Genomic DNA, 12,281 nt, shown 5'->3' with positions numbered 1-12,281 from the left:
AAATGCTTTCTTTCTACTTCCTATTCTAATCCAGGTCCCTTTTTCATGGTACTATTATGTAATCTCAAATTGCATCATGTGGATTCCGTGCCTATAAAGTGCTCCATAGTGCCCTACTTTCAGTCTGTATATTCCTAGTTCATTAGCAAGTGAGAAAAGACATTTCCTGGGCCAAATTTGTTTGCATATCCTCTCTCCCATGTTGGGATAATATTTTCTCACTAGGGTCTTGACCAACCACACAGAATTTGAGTTCTGAGGGAATGATTATGAAATACAAGCCACATGGGTATAGTCTGAACTCAGAAGAACCAGAAGGAAAGAATAAATGTTGGCCAATGAGACAAAGAAAGATTCTTCAAGAGACCCAGTAAAAATAGATCCAAGAAAAATTTTAGACAGGAGATAAATCTAAAATTAGGAGTTAGAAAGAGACAAAGCTAAGAATTAATCTCGGGAAAGAATAATAAAATGGTGGTAGGGGGTGATTACCAAGAAAGGTGATGGAACACTTTAAGAGTTGGGCAAGAGAATGGTGCTCAACTGGCCTATTACTTTCAAGCTAAGAGCAACAAATTTAACCCAGTATGAATATCTTACAGTACATCTCCCCAACACTTATATTTTAACCTTCAAGTTCCTTCAAGTTGTAAACTGATGACCCAAAGAAGAACTAATGTCTAAATGGTGTTAACCTTCAGCTTTCAGAGACAAAAAATTAAATAAAAATTATTTAAAGAAAATTAAATAAAACTTTAATAAATTAAATAAAATGCAATTAGTTGCCAATATTTTAAACCTGGAATATTTTACATTAAAAATCCATATCTTTTCAGTTTTTCTATTAAAATTTTAAAAATCTGTTTTTGCCAACCCATCATTCTAATATGGCAACGATTATGTGGAGTTGAACATCAGAAGCTACTTTCTCAGACTGATTACACAAGTCCTTTACATATATTATTTATGAATAGTCTTTTTCTATATTCCAACATCTAACTGGTTTGCCTTTAGAAATTTCCTTAGCCATAAAGATATTTGAGATTTTAACCTCTGTTCTCAACAGGTCAGAACATTCTGTTCTGAATACAAATATTAATGACTTACCCCTTTGCTCATGCAATTTGGTTCTTGGAGTTTCTTTCCCTCATCTGTCTTGGGTGAACTTGTTCTAGTCATCAAAGACCCAGTTAAAAGGCTTTGTCTTCTGTGACTAAGTTTAGTGCCCATGAAAATAAAATATCTCTTTCTTTGTGTTTTATAACACTTTCTACATTTTTTCATTAGAGCCATGGCCACAATAGCTGTTCACACACCACTCTCCCATGTTGTGTAATATAAAATCTATCAGATTAGGATTTACTTCTATGATCTTTCTATTCCAAAATCAACACCCTGCTTGGTACATGGTAGGCACTTTGAATCCCAGTCTATGCCAAGAGAGGCCATGTGTGAGCCTGGATTTTAGGGGTTAAAAAGTCAGGGGATGAGAATTCTCATTTCTGGGTCCAACCCAGGGTATAATCTGGTATGTACTGATAATGGCTGTGGCTTGTGCAGAGTTGGAGAATGGCACCAACACGTGTAGCATAATGGGATTTGATACTACTGCAAGGTTATCAGAATCCTGTCTCAGATATCAGGAAGTGTCTGACTAGAAGCTACAGAGACTACAGGGCCTGCAAATCAACTGTTATGACTGACTCACTACAGAAGTCAGGGCCCTGTTTCTGGTAACATCTTCCCCTAGGACAAATAAGAGAAGAAAAAAGTGGTAGATGCTACACAAAAGGAGAGAGAACGTTTTCCTATGCACACATGGGGACAAACCCTGGGGACATCCATAAATAAAGGCTTATTTAAGAAAAACAGCTGCTTCTACAACAGCAGGTGAGAGGGGAGCCACTTAAAGACTATATGCATTGTTACTGTGCCATACATGTGTAGATATATGCAAACAATATGCAAATATTCACATGAATATTTATACATATGCATATGTACACACAAATGTATGTATGTGTGTATGTGTATAGTTATTTGGTTAGTTAGTTAAAATTTTTCCAGTGTGGAAAGAAAAGATATACAGCATGAGCAGGGCACTTCTGCAGGAAAAGTACAGAAGTCTGAGTGTTATTTCCTACTGTGGAAGACAAGATGCCATCCTGCATAGAAGAGACAGTTTCACATATATTCACTAGAGAAAGGATTGTTGTTTTAACAGTAGTTTTTCAGTCATATATAACACATATCTTAATTTATATCAAGATGTCATATAAACGGAAGAATCTGTCTCTAGAAGTTTGTAAAGAAACTTCTTGTCTGTAAACCAACAATTGTGATTTTTCAAAGTACAGAAAAAAGCTTAATTCTCAGGTTAAAAAAGAAACTTTTAGGCATTTTAATTTATTTAATATTCAATAAGCTAAATAACAGCAGGTGAGAGGGGAGCCACATAATTTTATATTTAAATATAAATTTTATATTTATATTAGGAGAAATCAAAGTAAAAAATCTATGAAATTAAAAAGCAAAATTAAAGTGCAACAATTTTATATATATATAATTTATATGTATATGTTTGTATAGATATATATGCATTATATTTATGAAGATGCACATGAAAGTATCTGATTGTGAGGGTATTGTTAAATATATAAAAGATAATGGGGAACTCTATAAGAAAAGGTTTCTGAGGATGTATGAGGGAATAGCCTCCAAGTACATGTGCTTCAGCAGAGGAAGGCAGGACAAAATAGAGGCAGGTGTAAGTAGTTTTGTATGCATGGAAGTGGGAAATTGAGGAAGAGATCATCATGTTTTCTCTGTGAAGTAAGAGATAAAATGGTTTGTCTGTGGAAGTCTGGGAAGCATTGCTGAGTTCCAGTTTTGAAAAAAGTGGGAAAGAACCCACACTTTCAATACAGTAAAGAAATCATCAAGAAGGAACTTGGAGTAAGATTTACTGCAAGTGTTTATGACTGGAAAGGGATGCTGATAACAGAACTGAGATGCCTGAAGGATCATATGAATTTAGAAAGGCGATGAATTGCAACTTTCCCTGAGGCCCAGAAACAACCATAGCTAGGAAAGCAGGTTGTAATCCAAGAGAGTGATACCTGAATTTGTGATTACATAGTAGAAATAATCTACATTTATAATAAAATTCAGAATGTGAGAAATAGGGGGCTAAGGAAAAAGTCTTAGAGATGAGGACATTAAGGCTAGAGAGTCCATGTTTACACTGGTATTACCAAGGACGATAAAGGCAGGATTTGGGTGGAGAAAGGTTAATGAGACAGTCACCAAAAGCTTTGATAGATGTTTCTGTTATGTACTAGATGTTTCTGTTGATGATGGCGATAAGAAAGTGGTGAGAAATGTATAGTGAAGTGTCATGGATCTCAAATGGGTTGAAGGGTGTAGGTGTGTGTGTGTGTGCTAGTTTTACAAGAGAGTCGAGGACTTATTACTAGCATTACTACAGGAGAGTATAGAGTGCAGTAATACTACTTCACCATCCAGGGGTACAGGTGTTGGAAAATAAGCAGCTGGCGTTTAAGAGGGCAGGTTAAAGTGGTATCTTCTGCTGAGAGTCAAGTTTCACTTATGGCGAAGAAGTGAAGAAGCTAACGATAGGGCTTTTTCGATGATTCCAGATTGATAGTTTTAGAGATTATGGTGGGAAAGTTTTGGAGGTAAAGATGTGGTAGAGAGCTGAGTCCAGGAAACACTGGGGAGAACAATGTACAGTACAGGATTAAAAAACCACTAAGCCTTACACATGAGACATTGACCAATTTAAACAGAAAAGAGACCAATGATGAATGGAGAACCCCTTTGAGCATGATGTTGAGTGTAGGGACCTGATAGTTTGACTTTTTCAAAAGGAATGACCATAGTCCCAACAGGTTCCAACTCTGTCTATGTGATATACATCTGGGATGAAGGTGGTTAGAGAAACCACCACCATAATAAATTAATACATTTCCATTTTATTTATATATTAGCCCTCCCTAAGTCTTTTTAGTGTGAATCATTGTAAGAGCATAATAAGTCTTAGTATATTAATACCATTGATTTTCTGTATCTGCAAATCTAATGTCCAGTCTTTAAATCAGTATCTTTTCATCAAGGTCATTACATTTATAGGAGGCAGAGATTTGCAGCCAGAGAATCTACTTTGGGAAAAAATTATATTATCATACCTTTTCAAGCACAACACATACGAACACAGATTTTTATCATATATGAAGAAAAAATCAACCCATTAATCAGTATCACAATAAGACAGGCTATCCCACTCTTGACCAAGAGCTTATATCTTAATTTTCTGAACTGTTAAAAAACATTCAAACAATTGCCTATCTTTCACACAACTATATAACCTGCCAGCTATCATTAATCTTTCGAAAGTAGAACTCAATTATACAAGACCTTTAGAAAATGGGGAAAAAAAGTGACTACTTGATTTCTTTGACTGCTCCTTTTGTTCACTATGCCAACATGCATTTTTCTAGACCACTTTCTATATACTAGAAATTGTGTTAGGTCAAACCTCTGACCTTGAAGAGTTCATGAGTTGATGGTGTTCAATTCCCTCAACCTTCTGGCGATCCTACAGTTGACACACTTCAGTTTCTGATTTCACGTTGAATATTGATTTTCCAACATTTTCAACAAAGAAAGGTCATCCTAGCAAAAGATCCTTTACTTTAGTAACAATTTAAAATTTTTTTCAAGCACAAATGCTAAAACCCATGGCCTTCATTCAAATAAGCTTTCATTTAAACAGATTTTCTTCTTATCTCAGACTTGAATTTAGCTTGTGACTTGACAGTTGAACAGCTCTTGACTTAAATTTCCATAAGACTGTATGTTTTGAAAAAGAAGATTAAAATACCTCACTTTTCTATTCAGGTCCAACAAAAACAAGGGCAGTTAAACCTAAACTATTTGGCTAAGAGAAAGGAGATAGAATTCTTTTCTTTTGCATTGTATCCTTTCATATCACTCCCCCAGCTCCCCCCAACCAGGACACACACACATACACACACACACACACAGATACCTCCTGTCCTTAAAAGGAGCCCAAACTTGATTTTTCATGGAGATTTGTAGAAACACATGTAATGAAAATAGCACTGTTTATTTGACATCAAAAAGACCTTCTATTTCTGTCTATCTTTGTCAGCAGCTTTTAAAGCAATCTTGATAGCTGGCTTTATTGGATAAAATATTAAAACCTCCACAAAAGAAAGAAAAAAATAGAACTACTCAGGCACTTTAATTAAAACTTTGGAATAGAGATCCAGGATATTTTAGGTTAAATTCAGACACTCTAGCAGAACTTGTATGTACACATTCTTATTTGAACCACTCATTTGGTACTCTTTCCTTTGTTTAAGCCTGGTGTTAATTCAAGTGGAAGAGTCGGAAGACTTTGCCTTCAGTATTTTAAAATAAAATAACCCTCTTGAAATGTATGTAACATTATAAAATCAGTGAATGCAACTTTTTTGGTAATCTGTTGAAAGGGAAATAATAAAAGTGGGTAACACCCTTTTCTCTTATTTCATTGTATGTGTTACCACGGTCCGCCCCCCCCCCCCATTCTGTTTTCATGTAGATGCAAAACAAAAAAACAAGTGTACAGTGATCTTGGATCTTAAACTAGAGAAGAATTCAAGTAATTATTTAAGGATAATGAGCAACATCAACCGTATTCAGTCTGGCCAACTATGTAGCAGGCTTAATCCAGCAAAGCTGAGTCAGGTGCGATATTGAGTTCGGTAGGCCACACATGAAGGTTCAGGTAAGTTAACTGAACCATAGGGAGCTGCCGTTTAAAAAACAGATCTTCAAAGTTCTGTACATATTTTATTAGATTTCACATTGTAAAAACATCCTGTATGTAAAATAGTCAGTGTTACATGTTCTCCAGAAAAAAAGCATTTAATGAATGTGAATTTTTATTAAACAATTTGGAATATAATTCTGATCATCAATATGACTGAAATTCTATGAGAATCCATCCACTTACTCAGCCAGTGTTTATTGAGCACTTGCTGGCTTCATTCAGCAAGCATTCTTTGAGCACCTTCCCTGTGACAAACCTATTTGTAGATATTGAGGACACAAGAATGAAATGTCATGTCTCAGGTCTCAACAATATAGAGATGAATGACAGATAGCTTCTTCCTTTAAAGAGGTGTTGACAACTCCGAGAGAAGCAGGCATAACTAATTTTATGTTACAATAACATATAAAATAGGAATTAATAAAAAGGTTGTTAGTGCTAAGATAGAAATCAATTAATTGAATAGGGGAAGGATCAGGGAAGATTTCCCAGCAGACAAGTTATTGATAACGGTCCACTAAGGAAGAGGAGACATTCCCTACGTAATGCAAAAGAAGGAGGAGTTCTCAAATCTATGAACGCTAAGGAAGATTGTATTTAGTTTCGACATATTTTTATTTGATCTGCTTTTTCACTTATTGTATACATACATTTCTATATAAGCTTATTGCCCTAAACCTCATCATTTCAATAGCCATATTGCATTTTAATGCATGAATAAAGCACAGCTTAATAAACTGTTCACTTACTATTAGTTTCACTTACTATTACTGGTTGTTTCTAGTGTTTCATTAAATTGCCAGATATTTCAGAAAAAAATAAATTTTGAAAAATGGAAGTACATTCACAGGATTGACCCTATAGTTTTACAGACGTTAAGAGTTTCAAGATTTATCTCTGAGGAAACTGCAACAATTTATTTTAAATGCTACCAATGATATTATGTACACTCGGTTTCCCAGAGTTTAAACAGTTTTTACTAGATCAACCATTAAATTTCAGCTTTACCAGGGCAAAGATGATTTCACTCATTAATATATACCTAGGACTTAGCATAGTGCCTGATATAAACAATCAGTAATGAGCTGCTAAATGGATGAATAAATGAATGCATGAGTGGACACCACCATCTTAACTTACCTCTGTTGATTTAATAGGTGTATTTCAGCATCATAGTTTGCTTATATTCACATGTTAATTTATTATTTTATCATCATATACTATCCACCAAGTGCTACATTAATGTTATAGGTTTATGCTACACACAGTCTGGTTCTTAACCAGTAGACATACTACCTATTCTTCCCAGCTAAAGCATGCCAGTCTGTTATTTGCACAACTCCAGGGATTGGTAATGACTATCTAAGCCTACTTTCTTCTTTGCCAGATATCCACTTTTTCATCCAGCAGTGGCCATATCACCCATTTCTTACTACTGACACTAAGATAAAGTTTTCTGAAAAAAACTTCTTGGAATTATTTTTCTTCTTTTGTTGGAAAAAAAAAAAAAAGAAAGAAAACCACCTGAGGAAAAACCCATTTTTATCAGCATCTCCCATGATTATTTACTTTGAATACAGTCATGATATCTAGAGGTGTTGCAGCCATCTGGAAACCACATTTCAATATGCCTATAGTCAAAAAAAGTAACCAGCTTCAGACAACGGAGTAGAAGAATGTCCTTGGTAAAATTATTGAGCTGTATCAGCTCTAGATTGCCCATCTCCAGACTTCCATTTATTTAAGATAATTAAACACCGCTATTGCTTAAGTCATTCTGGGTGGGGTTTTCTATTATTTGCGTCTGAAAATATTCCTGGCACAATTTTACTATGGAACTTTATGAAGGATACACTTAAACCACCCATCACAGCTTTAACGTTCTCATTTCTCTCATCACTGATCAAACTTCTTTTGATTTGGAATAAATATTACACTGTGTTTTTCTTTAATTTGACAAGTTGATTCTATTTAGGTATATCCCTTGCAGTTTATATCAGCTTGTGGAATGAAGGAAGAGATTAATTAATTAATATTTAAACTCAGATTTAAAGCCTATGAAAACATACTGACTCATATTTCTGTATTCCTTTTTGATCATCGTTGGAATTTATGTAGTCAATTTTTAGCTTTCTTTCCACTGGACATTTTTATTCTTTTTAATATTATGTCAAAAAATTGTGGTGATTGTAGAGCGCTGCTGAGGGTGCGCGCACGGCCGAGGTAGCTGAACAAAGGAGCAGGGGGCCGCCGCGGGAACCTGCCACCGACCTCCCCGGCTGCACGGGCCTCCGGTTCGCCGCCACCTTGACCGCCAGCTGCACTGCCGAGGCCCCGCAGATCCACTTCGGTCTCATTAACTGCAGCAACAAGTACCTGACGGCCGAGACGTTCGGATTCAAGGTGAACCAGTGGGCCAGCAGCCTGAAGAAGATGCAGATGCAGATGCTGGTGCAGCCGCCCGATGAGTTGGGCAGCGGGCAGCTACCTGGCGGCGGAGAAGGATGGCTACGTAACCTGCTAACACGAGGTGCCCAGCACTTTCCCATCGTGGCGCCTGACGACGACGGCTGCAGGTCTCTGCAGTCCGAAGGACACCGGCGGCTCTACTTTGGCGGCACTGAGAACCGCCTGTCGCGCTTCGCTCGGACCGCTTCACCGGCCGACAAGGGGAGCGTGCACATCGCCACGCGCCCGCAGGTCAACATCTGCAGCGTGGCCCGCAAGAGCCACGCGCACCTGAGCGCGCGGCCGGCGGACAAGATCGCAGTGGACCGCGACACGCCCTGGGGCGTCAACTAGACTATCACGCTGGCCTTCCAGGACCGGCGTTACAACTGGGACCCCGAGCCCGCCACCGGCTACGCGCTCGAGCTCTGCTCCGGCAAGGTGGCTTTCCGCGACTGCAAGGGCCACTACCTGGCGCCATCGGGGCAAGGCCACCAAGGTGGGGAAGGACGAGCTCTCCGCCCTGGAGCAGAGCTGCGCCCAGGTCATGCTGCAGGCGGCCGACGAGAGGAACATGTCCACGAGCTAGGCTGTGGACCTGCCGGCCAATCAGGACGAAGAGACCAACCAACAGATTTTCCAGCTGGAGATCGACCGCTCTACCAAAAAGCGCGCCTTCCGCACCCACTCGGGCGAGTACTGGATGCTGACAGCCAGCGCGGGCGTGCCGTCCACCTCCTCCGCCAAGGACACCGGCTGCTACTTTGACATCGAGTGGCATGATCAGAGGATTATACTGCGTGCGTCCAATGGCAAGTTTGTGACGGCCAAGAAGAATGGCCACCTGGCTGCCTTGGTGGAGACAGCAGGGGACTCGGAGCTCTTCTTCATGAAACTGATCAACAGCCTCATGGTCGTGTTCCGCGGGGACCATGGCTTCATTGGCTGCCGCAAGGTCACGGGTATCCTGGATGCCAACCGCTCCAGCTAAGACGTCTTCCCGCTGGAGTTCAGAGACGGCGCCTACAACATCAAAGACTCCACGGGCAAGTACTTGATGGTGGGCAACGCCTCCTCGGTCACCAGGAGCAGCGACACCCCTGTGGACTTCCTCTTCGAGCTCTGCGACAACAAGTTGGTCATCAAGGTGGGCAGGCACTCCCTGAAGGAGAGTCACGCGGGGGTCCTGAGGGCCTGCGCTGACGCGGTGGACCACATCACACACACTGCGGGAGTACTAGGCCCCGCCTCCTGCCTCCCCTTCTCCTCCCTGCCCAGACCCCTCCTGTTCACTCTTCTCCAGGTGGGCTCCGCTGCGGCCGGAGCCCCTTACCTTTCAAACTGGAAACCCAGAGAAAACTGTGCCCTCACCTGTTGTCCCATGTGGCCTCCCCCCGGGCCGCTCAGCGGCTCTGACCCGGTCCTTGGAGGGGTTTCGGATCCCTCTGCCCTCTCTTCTCTGCCCTGAGAGAGGCTAGAACTTTCTTCTGACCTCAGACGACTCTCAGACTTATTTCCCCGAAGAGGCCAAGGAGAAGTGGAGGGCTGCGAGGCCTTCCCGAGCCCCTGGGAGTGGCGGGTGTGTAACTGGAATCCCCTGTCCCCTCCTGCGCCTGCCCTTCCCCCAATTCCCAGGAGCCAAGCTCTTGCCCCAAGCCTGTGGGTGGCCCCCCTGGTGCACCATCCCTGCGGGACAGGAGGGGGCTGGCGCCTGCCCCTTGTGCGTGGAGCAGGCCTGGTTTGGTGGCCGCTGGGGCCTGGCCTCTGCCCATCCTGCTGTGGTGCAGGGGCCACAGTCTCGTTTCTTTCACTCTGGCCTGACTGGAAGCAGAAAAATGACCAAATCTGTGTTTTTTGGTTTTTGTTTTTTTTTAATGAAATGTTATTGTTGCAGCAGCCCCAGGCAAGCTTGGTTGTAGCCATGAGTGGTCTTCAAGGGGTCCTGTGGGGAGCTCTTGAGACAGCATCTCAGGGCCTCAGTGCCCTGTCTGCCCACTAGTGGTAGGGCAGGTGAGGCACCTCCCCAAATTCAGAGTCTGTCCCCACCTTACCAGGGGGCTCTCTCATTGGTCGCCTCTCTCCAGTGTGCCCCAGCCCCAGGCCTGTGTCCTCACCTGGTGGTGTTGGGCCCCTCACAGCCTCAGCCAGAGGCCCTGGTGTGATCAGTTCTCCCCTCCTGAGTGGACTCCTGGGTCTCAGGAAGATGAAGCTGGGCGTCGTGCTCAGCCAGGAGCCCTGTGGAAGCCACCTGGCCCCTGACTTGAGGTCCGCCCCTGCCAGCTCCCCTCGCCTCTGGTTAGCGTCTACCATGCATCTCACTCTGGGTGTCTTGGTCTTTTATTTTTTGAAAGTGTCATTTGTAGAACTCTAAATGCCCATGATACATAGTAGCTTCAGACTGGAAAGAGCAAAATAAAATAATGCAAGTCTGCAAAAAAAAAAAAAAAAAAAAATGTGATAATTAAAATTTTTCATGTATTTTAAAAGCTGGCATGGTAAATTTGTCATCATTAATTTTTAAAATGATGTGTTAATTATTGACTGAATTATATACTTTTCTAATTTTACTAACAATTTGTCAATTTCTATGCAATATTCCACGAGGACTTAAATTATCAGGAGATTTTACTACATAGACAGAAGAGGAGCAAGTAATGTGACCACAGAGGCACCTGAAGTGATTTGGCTACAAGCAAAGGAATGCCAGCAACCATCAGAAGCTGCAAGAGGCAAGGAGCAGATTCTCCCCAGAGCCTTTGGAGGGAATATGGCCCTGCTGACACCTTGATTTAGGATCAGTGATACTGATTTCCTGTATCTGGCTTCCAGAAATATAAAGGAAAAAAACTTCTGTTGCTTTAAGTCATCTAGTTTTTTATAATTTGTTATAGGAGCCACAGGAAATGAATACAAATTTCTTTGATATCATTGTCATTATTCTTCTATATAAACATTATTTGTACACTGCAGTTTAATTAAAAATTTTTCCTCTAGTAATTTTTGTTGATTTTCCTGGATATTCTCATATACAGTGATCATCTGCAAAAAAAGTTTTTTTTTTTTTAATTCTTTGTTTCTTATTACGGTATTTTTGTACTTTATTATTATTATTATTTTTTGCTATTATAGGTTTTGCATGAATTCCCAATACAATACCAAAAGAATGACAGGGTTGTTTTCTAAATAACCTACATCTTGTTTTTAAGACGAATTACTGGCACTTGCTCACTGAATAGAATGATTTCTTATTCTCTTAATGTATATTTTTGTTTTATACATCTTTAGAAATATCAAGGGCTTTTACAGTATTTTACCGTATAACAGATGTAGAATGATATCAAATGACAATCAAATTATAGTGTAATACCTGTGAAATACATACATCTTATGCGACATATTAAGTTAATCATTTCTTGATGGTTATCATCATGTGGCTGAATTTGTATATTGAGCTCTTATTTACACAGATACATATATTTAAAGATCACTTTGCTAATAGATAGTTTACCCACTACTCACCTAAGAAGTTTGCCAAATCAAGTCTTTGGGCTTTTTCTCTAAGATCTTGAAAGTAGAGTTACCTGTTGATAAAAACTATAGAGTTGCAGATTCTGAAGGAAAAATTTCCAAGTACTGAGAAGGCAAATGTCACAAAGTATTTTTCTTTATTTGAAAAATAGGGTCATAGAATGATGATGCCAAATTGCCAAGAATAGAGGATTTTAAAGCTAGAAAGTGATATATTTAGGCCAATATTGGAAGGACTGAAGGAATGTCTCAGTTTTTCCTAAGAGGAAAATAACTGGATTTAGAGGAATGTCATTAAATGGGACAGATCCATTGTCTGCTTCAACACGTGGTATCTAAGAGCAATGGCAATTTGTTAGGGAAGAACATACAGTTCAGATAATGAAAACTGAGATCTTGGGAACCATTGAAAAATCCTTGCAAAAGCCTCACAAGGAAGCGGTGA

The 12,281-nt window shown here is 40.2% G+C and overlaps 1 pseudogene; it reads left to right on the top strand.

Moving 5' to 3' along the window:
• The first annotated feature begins 5,803 nt into the window (after positions 1–5,803).
• On the top strand, positions 5,804–9,776 carry LOC132360186 (fascin-like; annotated as a pseudogene).
• Positions 9,777–12,281: the final 2,505 nt, after the last annotated feature.

The sequence above is a fragment of the Balaenoptera ricei genome, chromosome 2 (assembly GCF_028023285.1).
Source record: "Balaenoptera ricei isolate mBalRic1 chromosome 2, mBalRic1.hap2, whole genome shotgun sequence".
In the NCBI taxonomy this organism is placed as follows: domain Eukaryota; kingdom Metazoa; phylum Chordata; class Mammalia; order Artiodactyla; family Balaenopteridae; genus Balaenoptera; species Balaenoptera ricei.
This window is presented reverse-complemented; position numbering and strand designations above follow the sequence as displayed.